At 51.8% G+C, this 13,683-nt stretch overlaps 1 protein-coding gene across 2 annotated transcripts in view; it reads left to right on the top strand.

Annotated features, from left to right (window-relative positions):
• The window catches only part of LOC144132305 (uncharacterized), a 241,606-nt gene that overhangs the window by 122,423 nt on the left and 105,500 nt on the right, over window positions 1-13,683 (top strand). The gene's annotated exons all lie outside the window — the stretch shown is intronic.

Raw genomic sequence — 13,683 nt, 5'->3', positions numbered from 1 at the left:
ATCGGGCGGGATGTGGGTGGCGAACTCAAGAGAGGCAATATTTTACGCATTGCACTAGGTGGATCAGCAGCGAAAACCCGTTATGTTGCCTGTAGAAGCCCTGCAAGCTAACACCTACCTTGGTTTGCAGATGGCAGAGTGGAGAAAGGGAAATCCATTGTACACTTTCACTGGAGAGGGAAGTTGCAAGTTCGAGAGGGGAGGGCGACATCGGGCGCGTTGCGGGTGACCAACCAAAGAGAGGGAATGTTTTGGGCACTGGCACTCGGTGGATCAGCAGCGAAAAAGCGGTATGTTGCCTGTAGAAGCCCTGCAAGCTAACACCACCATGGTTTGCAGATGCTAGAGTGGAGAAAGGGAAATCCATTGTACACTTTCACTGGAGTGGGAAGTTGAAAGTGAGAGAAGGGAGGGCGACATCGGGCGGGTTGCGGGTTGCGAACTCAAGAGAGGCAAAATTTTACGCATTGCACTCGGTGGATCAGCAGCGAAAACCCGTTATGTTGCCTGTATTGGCCCTGCAAGCTAACACCTACCATGGTTTGCAGATGGCAGAGTGGAGAAAGGGAAATTCATTGTACACTTTCACTGGAGTGGGAAGTTGCAAGTGAGAGAAGAGAGGGGGACATCGGGCGGGATGTGGGTGGCGAACTCAAGAGAGGCAATATTTTACGCATTGCACTCGGTGCATCAGCAGCGAAAACCCGTTATGTTGCCTGTAGAAGCCCTGCAAGCTAACACCTACCTTGGTTTGCAGATGGCAGAGTGGAGAGAGGGAAATCCACTGTACACTTTCAGTGGAGAGGGAAGTTGCTAGTGCGAGAAGGGAGGGCGACATCGGGCGCGTTGCGGGTGACCAACCAAAGAGAGGGAATGTTTTGGGCACTGGCACTCGGTGGATCAGCAGCGAAAAACCGGTATGTTGCCTGTAGAAGCCCTGCAAGCTAACACCACCATGGTTTGCAGATGCTAGAGTGGAGAAAGGGAAATCCATTGTACACTTTCACTGGAGTGGGAAGTTGCAAGTGAGAGAAGGAAGGGCGACATCGGGCGGGTTGCGAACTCAAGAGAGGCAATATTTTACGCATTGCACTCGGTGGATCAGCAGCGAAAACCCGTTATGTTGCCTGTAGAAGCCCTGCAAGCTAACACCTACCATGGTTTGCAGATGGCAGAGTGGAGAGAGGGAAATCCACTGTACACTTTCAGTGGAGAGGAAAGTTGCTAGTGCGAGAAGGGAGGGCGACATCGGGCGGGTTGCGGGTGGCGAACTCAAGAGAGGGAAGATTTTACGCTTTGCACTCGGTGGATCAGCAGCGAAAACCCGTTATGTTGCCTGTAGAAGCCCTGCAAGCTAACACCTACCTTGGTTTGCAGATGGCAGAGTGGAGAAAAGGAAATCCATTGTATACTTTCACTGGATTGGGAAGTGCTAGTGCGAGAAGGGAGGGCGACATAGGGCGGGTTGCGGGTGGTCAACTCAAGAGAGGGAATATTTAACGCATTGCACTCGGTGGATCAGCAGCGAAAACCCGTTATGTTGCCTGTAGAAGCCCTGCAATCTAACACCTACCATGGTTTGCAGATGGCAGAGTGGAGAAAGGGAAATCCATTGTACACTTTCACTGGAGTGGGAAGTTGCAAGTGAGAGAAGGGAGGGCGACATCGGGTGGGTTGCGGGTGGCGAACTCAAGAGAGGGAATATTTTACGCATTGCACTCGGTGGATCAGCAGCGAAAACCCGTTATGTTGCCTGTAGAAGCCCTGCAAGCTAACACCTACCTTGGTTTGCAGATGGCAGAGTGGAGAAAAGGAAATCCATTGTATACTTTCACTGGATTGGGAAGTGCTAGTGCGAGAAGGGAGGGCGACATAGGGCGGGTTGCGGGTGGTCAACTCAAGAGAGGGAATATTTAACGCATTGCACTCGGTGGATCAGCAGCGAAAACCCGTTATGTTGCCTGTAGAAGCCCTGCAATCTAACACCTACCATGGTTTGCAGATGGCAGAGTGGAGAAAGGGAAATCCATTTTACACTTTCACTGGAGTGGGAAGTTGCAAGTGAGAGAAGGGAGGGCGACATCGGGTGGGTTGCGGGTGGCGAACTCAAGAGAGGGAATATTTTACGCATTGCACTCGGTGGATCAGCAGCGAAAACCCGTTATGTTGCCTGTAGAAGCCCTGCAAGCTAACACGTACCATGGTTTGCAGATGGCAGAGTGGAGAAAGGGGAATCCATTGTACACTTTCACGGAGTGGGAAGTTGCAAGTGAGAGAAGAGAGGGCGACATCGGGCGGGATGCGGGTGGCGAACTCAAGAGAGGCAATATTTTACGCATTGCACTCTGTGGATCAGCAGCGAAAACCCGTTATGTTGCCTGTAGAAGGCGCTGCAAGCTAACACCTACCTTGGTTTGCAGATGGCAGAGTGGAGAAAGGGAAATCCATTGTACAATTTCACTGGAGAGGGAAGTTGCAAGTTCGAGAGGGGAGGGCGACATCGGGCGCGTTGCGGGTGACCAACCAAAGAGAGGGAATGTTTTGGGCACTGGCACTCGGTGGATCAGCAGCGAAAAACCCGTATGTTGCCTTTAGAAGCCCTGCAAGCTAACACCACCATGGTTTGCAGATGCTAGAGTGGAGAAAGGGAAATCCATTGTACACTTTCACTGGAGTGGGAAGTTGCAAGTGAGAGAAGGGAGGGCGACATCGGGCGGGTTGCGGGTTGCGAACTCAAGAGAGGCAATATTTTACGCATTGCACTCGGTGGATCAGCAGCGAAAACCCGTTATGTGGCCTGTAGAAGCCCTGCAAGCTATCACCTACCATGGTTTGCAGATGGCAGAGTGGAGAGAGAGAAATCCACTGTACAGTTTCACTGGAGAGGGAAGTTGCTAGTGCGAGAAGGGAGGGTGACATCGGGCGGGTTGCGGGTGGCGAACTCAAGAGAGGGAATATTTTACGCTTTGCACTCGGTGGATCAGCAGCAAAAACCCGTTATGTTGCCTGTAGAAGCCCTGCAAGCTAACACCTACCTTGGTTTGCAGATGGCAGAGTGGAGAAAGGGAAATCCATTGTACACTTTCACTGGATTGGGAAGTTGCTAGTGCGAGAAGGGAGGGCGACATAGGGCGGGTTGCGGGTGGTCAACTCAAGAGAGGGAATATTTAACGCATTGCACTCGGTGGATCAGCAGCGAAAACCCGTTATGTTGCCTGAGAAGCCCTGCAAGCTAACACCTACCATGGTTTGCAAATGGCAGTGTGGAGAGAGGGAAATCCACTGTACACTTTCACTGGAGAGGGAATTTGCTAGTGCGAGAAGGGAGGGCAACATCGGGCGGGTTGCGGTGGCGAACTCAAGAGAGGCAATATTTTACGCATTGCACTCGGTGGATCAGCAGCGAAAACTCGTTATGTTGCCTGTAGAAGCCCTGCAAGCTAACACCTACCATGGTTTGCAGATGGCAGTGTGGAGAGAGGGAAATCCACTGTACACTTTCAGTGGAGTGGAAAGTTGCAAGTGAGAGAAGGGAGGGCGACATCGGGCGGGTTGCGGGTGGCGAACTCAAGAGACGGAATATTTTACGCATTGCACTCGGTGGATAAGCAGCGAAAACCCGTTATGTTGCCTGTAGAAGCCCTGCAAGCTAACACCTACTATGGTTTGCAGATGGCAGAGTGGAGAAAGAGAAATCCATTGTACAGTTTCACTGGAGAGGGAAATTGCAAGTGCGAGAAGGGAGGGCGACATGGGGTGGGTAGCGGGTGCCCAACTCAAAAGAGTGAATATTTTAGGCACTGGCACTCGGTGGAACACCAGAGTAAATACCGTTAAGTTGCCTGTAGAAGCCCTGCACGCTAACAGCCACCACGGTTTACAGATGGTAGAGTGGAGAGAGGAAAATCCATTGTACACTTTCACTGGAGAGGGAAGTTGCAAGTTCGAGAGGGGAGGGCGACATCGGGCGCGTTACGGCTGACCAACGAAATAGAGGGAATGTTTTGGGCACTGGCACTCGGTGGATCAGCAGCGAAAACCCGTTATGTTGCCTTTAGAAGCACTGCAAGCTAACACCTACCATGGTTTGCAGATAGCAGAGTGGAGAGAGGGAAATCCACTGTACACTTTCACTGGAGAGGGAAATTGCAAGTGAGAGAAGGGAGGGCGACATCGGGCGGGCTGCGGGTGGCGAACTCAAGAGAGGCAATATTTTACGCATTGCACTCGGTGGATCAGCAGCGAAAACCCGTTATGTTGCCTGTAGAAGCCCTACAAGCTACACTTACCATGGTTTGCAGATGGCAGAGTGGAGAAAGGGAAATCCATTGTACACTTTCACTGGAGTGGGAAGTTGCAAGTGAGAGAAGGGAGGGCGACATCGGGTGGGTTGCGGGTGGCGAACTCAAGAGAGGGAATATTTTACTCATTGCACTCGGTGGATCAGCAGCGAAAACCCGTTATGTTGCCTGTAGAAGCCCTGCAACCTAACACATACCATGGTTTGCAGATGGCAGAGTAAAGAAAGGGAAATCCATTGTACACTTTCACTGGAGTGGGAAGTTGCAAGTGAGAGAAGAGAGGGCGACATCGGGCGGGATGCGGGTGGCGAACTCAAGAGAGGCAATATTTTACGCATTGCACTCGGTGGATCAGCAGCGAAAACCCGTTATGTTGCCTGTAGAAGCCCTGCAAGCTAACACCTACCTTGGTTTGCAGATGGCAGAGTGGAGAAAGGGAAATCCATTGTACACTTTCACTGGAGTGGGAAGTTGCTAGTGCGAGAAGGGAGGGCGACATAGGGCGGGTTGCGGGTGGCCAACTCAAGAGAGGGAATATTTTACGCATTGCACTCGGTGGATCAGCAGCGAAAACCCTTTATGTTGCCTGTAGAAGCCCTGCAAGCTAACACCTGCCATGGTTTGCAGATGGCAGAGTGGAGAAAGGGAAATCCATTGTACACTTTCACTGGAGTGGGAATTTGGAAGTGAGAGAAGGGAGGGCGACATAGGGTGGGTTGCGGGTGGCCAACTCAAGAGAGGCAATATTTTACGCATTGCACTCGGTGGATCAGCAGAGAAAACCCGTTATGTTGCCTGTAGAAGCCCTGCAAGCTAACACCTACCATGGTTTGCAGATGGCAGAGTGGAGAGAGGGAAATCCACTGTACACTTTCACTGGAGAAGGAAGTTGCTAGTTCGAGAAGGGAGAGCGACATAGGGCGGGCTGCGGGTGGCGAACTCAAGAGAGGCAATATTTTACGCATTGCACTCGGTGGATCAGCAGCGAAAACCCGTTATGTTGCCTGTAGAATCCCTACAAGCTACACCTACCATGGTTTGCAGATGGCAGAGTGGAGAAAGGGAAATCCATTGTACACTTCCACTGGAGTGGGAAGTTGCAAGTGAGAGAAGGGAGGGCGACATCGGGTGGGTTGCGGGTGGCGAACTCAAGAGAGGGAATATTTTACGCATTGCACTCGGTGTATCAGAAGCGAAAACCCGTTATGTTGCCTGTAGAAGCCCTGCAAGCTAACACCTACCTTGGTTTGCAGATGGCAGAGTGGAGAGAGGGAAATCCGCTGTACACTTTCACTGGAGAGGGAAGTTGCTATTGCGAGAAGGGAGGGCGACATCGGGCGGGTTGCGGGCGGCGAACTCAAGAGAGGGAATATTTTACGCATTGCACTCGGTGGATCAGCAGCAAAAACCCGTTATGTTGCCTGTAGAAGCCCTGCAAGCTAACACCCACCTTGGTTTGCAGATAGCAGAGTGGAGAAAGAGAAATCCATCGTACACTTTCACTGGAGTGGGAAGTTGCTAGTGCGAGAAGGGAGGGCGACATAGGGCGGGTGGCGGGTGGTCAACTCAAGAGAGGGACCATTTAACGCATTGCACTCGGTGGATCAGCAGCGAAAACCCGTTATGTTGCCTGTAGATGCCCTGAAAGCTAACACCTACCATGGTTAGCAGATGGCAGAGTGGAGAGAGGGAAATCCACTGTACACTTTCACTGGAGAGGGAATTTGCTAGTGCGAGAAGGGAGGGCGACATCGGGCGGGTTGCGGGTGGCGAACTCAAGAGAGGCAATATTTTACGCATTGCACTCGGTGGATCAGCAGCGAAAACCCGTTATGTTGCCTGTAGAAGCCCTGCAAGCTAACACCTACCATGGTTTGCAGATGGCAGAGTGGAGAAAGGGAAATCCATTGTACACTTTCACTGGAGAGGGAAGTTGCTAGTGCGAGAAGGGAGGGCGACATCGGGCGGGATGCGGGTGGCGAACTCAAGAGAGGCAATATTTTACGCATTGCACTCGGTGGATCAGCAGCGAAAACCCGTTATGTTGCCTGTAGAAGCCCTGCAAGCTAACACCTACCTTGGTTTGCAGATGGCAGAGTGGAGAGAGGGAAATCCACTTTACACTTTCAGTGGAGAGGGAAGTTGCTAGTGCGAGAAGGGAGGGCGACATCGGGCGGGTTGCGGGTGGCGAACTCAAGAGAGGGAATATTTTACGCTTTGCACTCGGTGGATCAGCAGCAAAAACCCGTTATGTTGCCTGTAGAAGCCCTGCAAGCTAACACCTACCTTGGTTTGCAGATGGCAGAGTGGAGAAAGGGAAATCCATTGTACACTTTCACTGGATTGGGAAGTTGCTAGTGCGAGAAGGGAGGGCGACATAGGGCGGGTTGCGGGTTGCGAACTCAAGAGAGGCAATATTTTACGCATTGCGCTCGGTGGATCAGCAGCGAAAACTCGTTATGTTGCCTGTAGAAGCCCTGCAAGCTAACACCTACCATGGTTTGCAGATGGCAGAGTGGAGAAAGGGAAATCCATTGTACACTTTTACTGGAGTGGGAAGTTGCAAGTGAGAGAAGGGAGGGCGACATCGGGCGGGTTGCGGATGGCGAACTCAAGAGAGGCAATATTTTACGCATTGCACTCGGTGGATCAGCAGCGAAAACCCGTTATGTTGCCTATAGAAGCCCTGCATGCTAACACCTACCATGGTTTGCAGATGGCAGAGTGGAGAAAGGAAAATCCATTGTACACTTTCACTGGAGTGGGAAGTTGCTACTGCGAGAAGGGAGGGCGACATCGGGCGGGTTGCGGGTGGCGAACTCAAGAGAGCGAATATTTTACGCATTGCACTCGGTGGATCAGCAGCGAAAAACCGGTATGTTGCCTGTAGAAGCCCTGCAAGCTAACACGTACCATGGTTTGCAGATGGCAGAGTGGAGAAAGGGAAATTCATTGTACACTTTCACTGGAGTGGGAAGTTGCAAGTGAGAGAAGAGAGGGCGACATCGGGCGGGATGTGGGTGGCGAACTCAAGAGAGGCAATATTTTACGCATTGCACTAGGTGGATCAGCAGCGAAAACCCGTTATGTTGCCTGTAGAAGCCCTGCAAGCTAACACCTACCTTGGTTTGCAGATGGCAGAGTGGAGAAAGGGAAATCCATTGTACACTTTCACTGGAGAGGGAAGTTGCAAGTTCGAGAGGGGAGGGCGACATCGGGCGCGTTGCGGGTGACCAACCAAAGAGAGGGAATGTTTTGGGCACTGGCACTCGGTGGATCAGCAGCGAAAAAGCGGTATGTTGCCTGTAGAAGCCCTGCAAGCTAACACCACCATGGTTTGCAGATGCTAGAGTGGAGAAAGGGAAATCCATTGTACACTTTCACTGGAGTGGGAAGTTGAAAGTGAGAGAAGGGAGGGCGACATCGGGCGGGTTGCGGGTTGCGAACTCAAGAGAGGCAAAATTTTACGCATTGCACTCGGTGGATCAGCAGCGAAAACCCGTTATGTTGCCTGTATGAGCCCTGCAAGCTAACACCTACCATGGTTTGCAGATGGCAGAGTGGAGAAAGGGAAATTCATTGTACACTTTCACTGGAGTGGGAAGTTGCAAGTGAGAGAAGAGAGGGCGACATCGGGCGGGATGTGGGTGGCGAACTCAAGAGAGGCAATATTTTACGCATTGCACTCGGTGGATCAGCAGCGAAAACCCGTTATGTTGCCTGTAGAAGCCCTGCAAGCTAACACCTACCTTGGTTTGCAGATGGCAGAGTGGAGAGAGGGAAATCCACTGTACACTTTCAGTGGAGAGGGAAGTTGCTAGTGCGAGAAGGAAGGGCGACATCGGGCGCGTTGCGGGTGACCAACCAAAGAGAGGGAATGTTTTGGGCACTGGCACTCGGTGGATCAGCAGCGAAAAACCGGTATGTTGCCTGTAGAAGCCCTGCAAGCTAACACCACCATGGTTTGCAGATGCTAGAGTGGAGAAAGGGAAATCCATTGTACACTTTCACTGGAGTGGGAAGTTGCAAGTGAGAGAAGGGAGGGCGACATCGGGCGGGTTGCGAACTCAAGAGAGGCAATATTTTACGCATTGCACTCGGTGGATCAGCAGCGAAAACCCGTTATGTTGCCTGTAGAAGCCCTGCAAGCTAACACCTACCATGGTTTGCAGATGGCAGAGTGGAGAGAGGGAAATCCACTGTACACTTTCAGTGGAGAGGAAAGTTGCTAGTGCGAGAAGGGAGGGCGACATCGGGCGGGTTGCGGGTGGCGAACTCAAGAGAGGGAAGATTTTACGCTTTGCACTCGGTGGATCAGCAGCGAAAACCCGTTATGTTGCCTGTAGAAGCCCTGCAAGCTAACACCTACCTTGGTTTGCAGATGGCAGAGTGGAGAAAAGGAAATCCATTGTATACTTTCACTGGATTGGGAAGTGCTAGTGCGAGAAGGGAGGGCGACATAGGGCGGGTTGCGGGTGGTCAACTCAAGAGAGGGAATATTTAACGCATTGCACTCGGTGGATCAGCAGCGAAAACCCGTTATGTTGCCTGTAGAAGCCCTGCAATCTAACACCTACCATGGTTTGCAGATGGCAGAGTGGAGAAAAGGAAATCCATTGTATACTTTCACTGGATTGGGAAGTGCTAGTGCGAGAAGGGAGGGCGACATAGGGCGGGTTGCGGGTGGTCAACTCAAGAGAGGGAATATTTAACGCATTGCACTCGGTGGATCAGCAGCGAAAACCCGTTATGTTGCCTGTAGAAGCCCTGCAATCTAACACCTACCATGGTTTGCAGATGGCAGAGTGGAGAAAGGGAAATCCATTTTACACTTTCACTGGAGTGGGAAGTTGCAAGTGAGAGAAGGGAGGGCGACATCGGGTGGGTTGCGGGTGGCGAACTCAAGAGAGGGAATATTTTACGCATTGCACTCGGTGGATCAGCAGCGAAAACCCGTTATGTTGCCTGTAGAAGCCCTGCAAGCTAACACGTACCATGGTTTGCAGATGGCAGAGTGGAGAAAGGGGAATCCATTGTACACTTTCACGGAGTGGGAAGTTGCAAGTGAGAGAAGAGAGGGCGACATCGGGCGGGATGCGGGTGGCGAACTCAAGAGAGGCAATATTTTACGCATTGCACTCTGTGGATCAGCAGCGAAAACCCGTTATGTTGCCTGTAGAAGGCGCTGCAAGCTAACACCTACCTTGGTTTGCAGATGGCAGAGTGGAGAAAGGGAAATCCATTGTACAATTTCACTGGAGAGGGAAGTTGCAAGTTCGAGAGGGGAGGGCGACATCGGGCGCGTTGCGGGTGACCAACCAAAGAGAGGGAATGTTTTGGGCACTGGCACTCGGTGGATCAGCAGCGAAAAACCCGTATGTTGCCTTTAGAAGCCCTGCAAGCTAACACCACCATGGTTTGCAGATGCTAGAGTGGAGAAAGGGAAATCCATTGTACACTTTCACTGGAGTGGGAAGTTGCAAGTGAGAGAAGGGAGGGCGACATCGGGCGGGTTGCGGGTTGCGAACTCAAGAGAGGCAATATTTTACGCATTGCACTCGGTGGATCAGCAGCGAAAACCCGTTATGTGGCCTGTAGAAGCCCTGCAAGCTATCACCTACCATGGTTTGCAGATGGCAGAGTGGAGAGAGAGAAATCCACTGTACAGTTTCACTGGAGAGGGAAGTTTATAGTGCGAGAAGGGAGGGCGACATCGGGCGGGATGCTTGTGGCGAACTCAAGAGAGGCAATATTTTACGCATTGCACTCGGTGGATCAGCAGCGAAAACCCGTTATGTTGCCTGTAGAAGCCCTGCAAGCTAACACCTACCTTGGTTTGCAGATGGCAGAGTGGAGAGAGGGAAATCCACTTTACACTTTCAGTGGAGAGGGAAGTTGCTACTGCGAGAAGGGAGGGTGACATCGGGCGGGTTGCGGGTGGCGAACTCAAGAGAGGGAATATTTTACGCTTTGCACTCGGTGGATCAGCAGCAAAAACCCGTTATGTTGCCTGTAGAAGCCCTGCAAGCTAACACCTACCTTGGTTTGCAGATGGCAGAGTGGAGAAAGGGAAATCCATTGTACACTTTCACTGGATTGGGAAGTTGCTAGTGCGAGAAGGGAGGGCGACATAGGGCGGGTTGCGGGTTGTCAACTCAAGAGAGGGAATATTTAACGCATTGCACTCGGTGGATCAGCAGCGAAAACCCGTTATGTTGCCTGAGAAGCCCTGCAAGCTAACACCTACCATGGTTTGCAGATGGCAGTGTGGAGAGAGGGAAATCCACTGTACACTTTCACTGGAGAGGGAATTTGCTAGTGCGAGAAGGGAGGGCAACATCGGGCGGGTTGCGGTGGCGAACTCAAGAGAGGCAATATTTTACGCATTGCACTCGGTGGATCAGCAGCGAAAACTCGTTATGTTGCCTGTAGAAGCCCTGCAAGCTAACACCTACCATGGTTTGCAGATGGCAGTGTGGAGAGAGGGAAATCCACTGTACACTTTCAGTGGAGTGGAAAGTTGCAAGTGAGAGAAGGGAGGGCGACATCGGGCGGGTTGCGGGTGGCGAACTCAAGAGACGGAATATTTTACGCATTGCACTCGGTGGATAAGCAGCGAAAACCCGTTATGTTGCCTGTAGAAGCCCTGCAAGCTAACACCTACTATGGTTTGCAGATGGCAGAGTGGAGAAAGAGAAATCCATTGTACAGTTTCACTGGAGAGGGAAATTGCAAGTGCGAGAAGGGAGGGCGACATGGGGTGGGTAGCGGGTGCCCAACTCAAAAGAGTGAATATTTTAGGCACTGGCACTCGGTGGAACACCAGAGTAAATACCGTTAAGTTGCCTGTAGAAGCCCTGCACGCTAACAGCCACCACGGTTTACAGATGGTAGAGTGGAGAGAGGGAAATCCATTGTACACTTTCACTGGAGAGGGAAGTTGCAAGTTCGAGAGGGGAGGGCGACATCGGGCGCGTTACGGCTGACCAACGAAAGAGAGGGAATGTTTTGGGCACTGGCACTCGGTGGATCAGCAGCGAAAACCCGTTATGTTGCCTGTAGAAGCACTGCAAGCTAACACCTACCATGGTTTGCAGATGGCAGAGTGGAGAAAGGGAAATCCATTGTACACTTTCACTGGAGTGGGAAGTTGCAAGTGAGAGAAGGGAGGGCGACATCGGGTGGGTTGCGGGTGGCGAACTCAAGAGAGGGAATATTTTACTCATTGCACTCGGTGGATCAGCAGCGAAAACCCGTTATGTTGCCTGTAGAAGCCCTGCAACCTAACACATACCATGGTTTGCAGATGGCAGAGTAAAGAAAGGGAAATCCATTGTACACTTTCACTGGAGTGGGAAGTTGCAAGTGAGAGAAGAGAGGGCGACATCGGGCGGGATGCGGGTGGCGAACTCAAGAGAGGCAATATTTTACGCATTGCACTCGGTGGATCAGCAGCGAAAACCCGTTATGTTGCCTGTAGAAGCCCTGCAAGCTAACACCTACCTTGGTTTGCAGATGGCAGAGTGGAGAAAGGGAAATCCATTGTACACTTTCACTGGAGTGGGAAGTTGCTAGTGCGAGAAGGGAGGGCGACATAGGGCGGGTTGCGGGTGGCCAACTCAAGAGAGGGAATATTTTACGCATTGCACTCGGTGGATCAGCAGCGAAAACCCTTTATGTTGCCTGTAGAAGCCCTGCAAGCTAACACCTGCCATGGTTTGCAGATGGCAGAGTGGAGAAAGGGAAATCCATTGTACACTTTCACTGGAGTGGGAATTTGTAAGTGAGAGAAGGGAGGGCGACATAGGGTGGGTTGCGGGTGGCCAACTCAAGAGAGGCAATATTTTACGCATTGCACTCGGTGGATCAGCAGAGAAAACCCGTTATGTTGCCTGTAGAAGCCCTGCAAGCTAACACCTACCATGGTTTGCAGATGGCAGAGTGGAGAGAGGGAAATCCACTGTACACTTTCACTGGAGAAGGAAGTTGCTAGTTCGAGAAGGGAGAGCGACATAGGGCGGGCTGCGGGTGGCGAACTCAAGAGAGGCAATATTTTACGCATTGCACTCGGTGGATCAGCAGCGAAAACCCGTTATGTTGCCTGTAGAAGCCCTACAAGCTACACCTACCATGGTTTGCAGATGGCAGAGTGGAGAAAGGGAAATCCATTGTACACTTCCACTGGAGTGGGAAGTTGCAAGTGAGAGAAGGGAGGGCGACATCGGGCGGGTTGCGGGCGGCGAACTCAAGAGAGGGAATATTTTACGCATTGCACTCGGTGGATCAGCAGCAAAAACCCGTTATGTTGCCTGTAGAAGCCCTGCAAGCTAACACCCACCTTGGTTTGCAGATAGCAGAGTGGAGAAAGAGAAATCCATCGTACACTTTCACTGGAGTGGGAAGTTGCTAGTGCGAGAAGGGAGGGCGACATAGGGCGGGTGGCGGGTGGTCAACTCAAGAGAGGGACCATTTAACGCATTGCACTCGGTGGATCAGCAGCGAAAACCCGTTATGTTGCCTGTAGATGCCCTGAAAGCTAACACCTACCATGGTTTGCAGATGGCAGAGTGGAGAGAGGGAAATCCACTGTACACTTTCACTGGAGAGGGAATTTGCTAGTGCGAGAAGGGAGGGCGACATCGGGCGGGTTGCGGGTGGCGAACTCAAGAGAGGCAATATTTTACGCATTGCACTCGGTGGATCAGCAGCGAAAACCCGTTATGTTTCCTGTAGAAGCCCTGCAAGCTAACACCTACCATGGTTTGCAGATGGCAGAGTGGAGAAAGGGAAATCCATTGTACACTTTCACTGGAGAGGGAAGTTGCTAGTGCGAGAAGGGAGGGCGACATCGGGCGGGATGCGGGTGGCGAACTCAAGAGAGGCAATATTTTACGCATTGCACTCGGTGGATCAGCAGCGAAAACCCGTTATGTTGCCTGTAGAAGCCCTGCAAGCTAACACCTACCTTGGTTTGCAGATGGCAGAGTGGAGAGAGGGAAATCCACTTTACACTTTCAGTGGAGAGGGAAGTTGCTAGTGCGAGAAGGGAGGGCGACATCGGGCGGGTTGCGGGTGGCGAACTCAAGAGAGGGAATATTTTACGCTTTGCACTCGGTGGATCAGCAGCAAAAACCCGTTATGTTGCCTGTAGAAGCCCTGCAAGCTAACACCTACCTTGGTTTGCAGATGGCAGAGTGGAGAAAGGGAAATCCATTGTACACTTTCACTGGATTGGGAAGTTGCTAGTGCGAGAAGGGAGGGCGACATAGGGCGGGTGGCGGGTGGTCAACTCAAGAGAGGGAATATTTAACGCATTGCACTCGGTGGATCAGCAGCGAAAACCCGTTATGTTGCCTGAGAAGCCCTGCAAGCTAACACCTAC

This window comes from Amblyomma americanum, chromosome 5, assembly GCF_052857255.1.
Source record: "Amblyomma americanum isolate KBUSLIRL-KWMA chromosome 5, ASM5285725v1, whole genome shotgun sequence".
In the NCBI taxonomy this organism is placed as follows: domain Eukaryota; kingdom Metazoa; phylum Arthropoda; class Arachnida; order Ixodida; family Ixodidae; genus Amblyomma; species Amblyomma americanum.
This window is presented reverse-complemented; position numbering and strand designations above follow the sequence as displayed.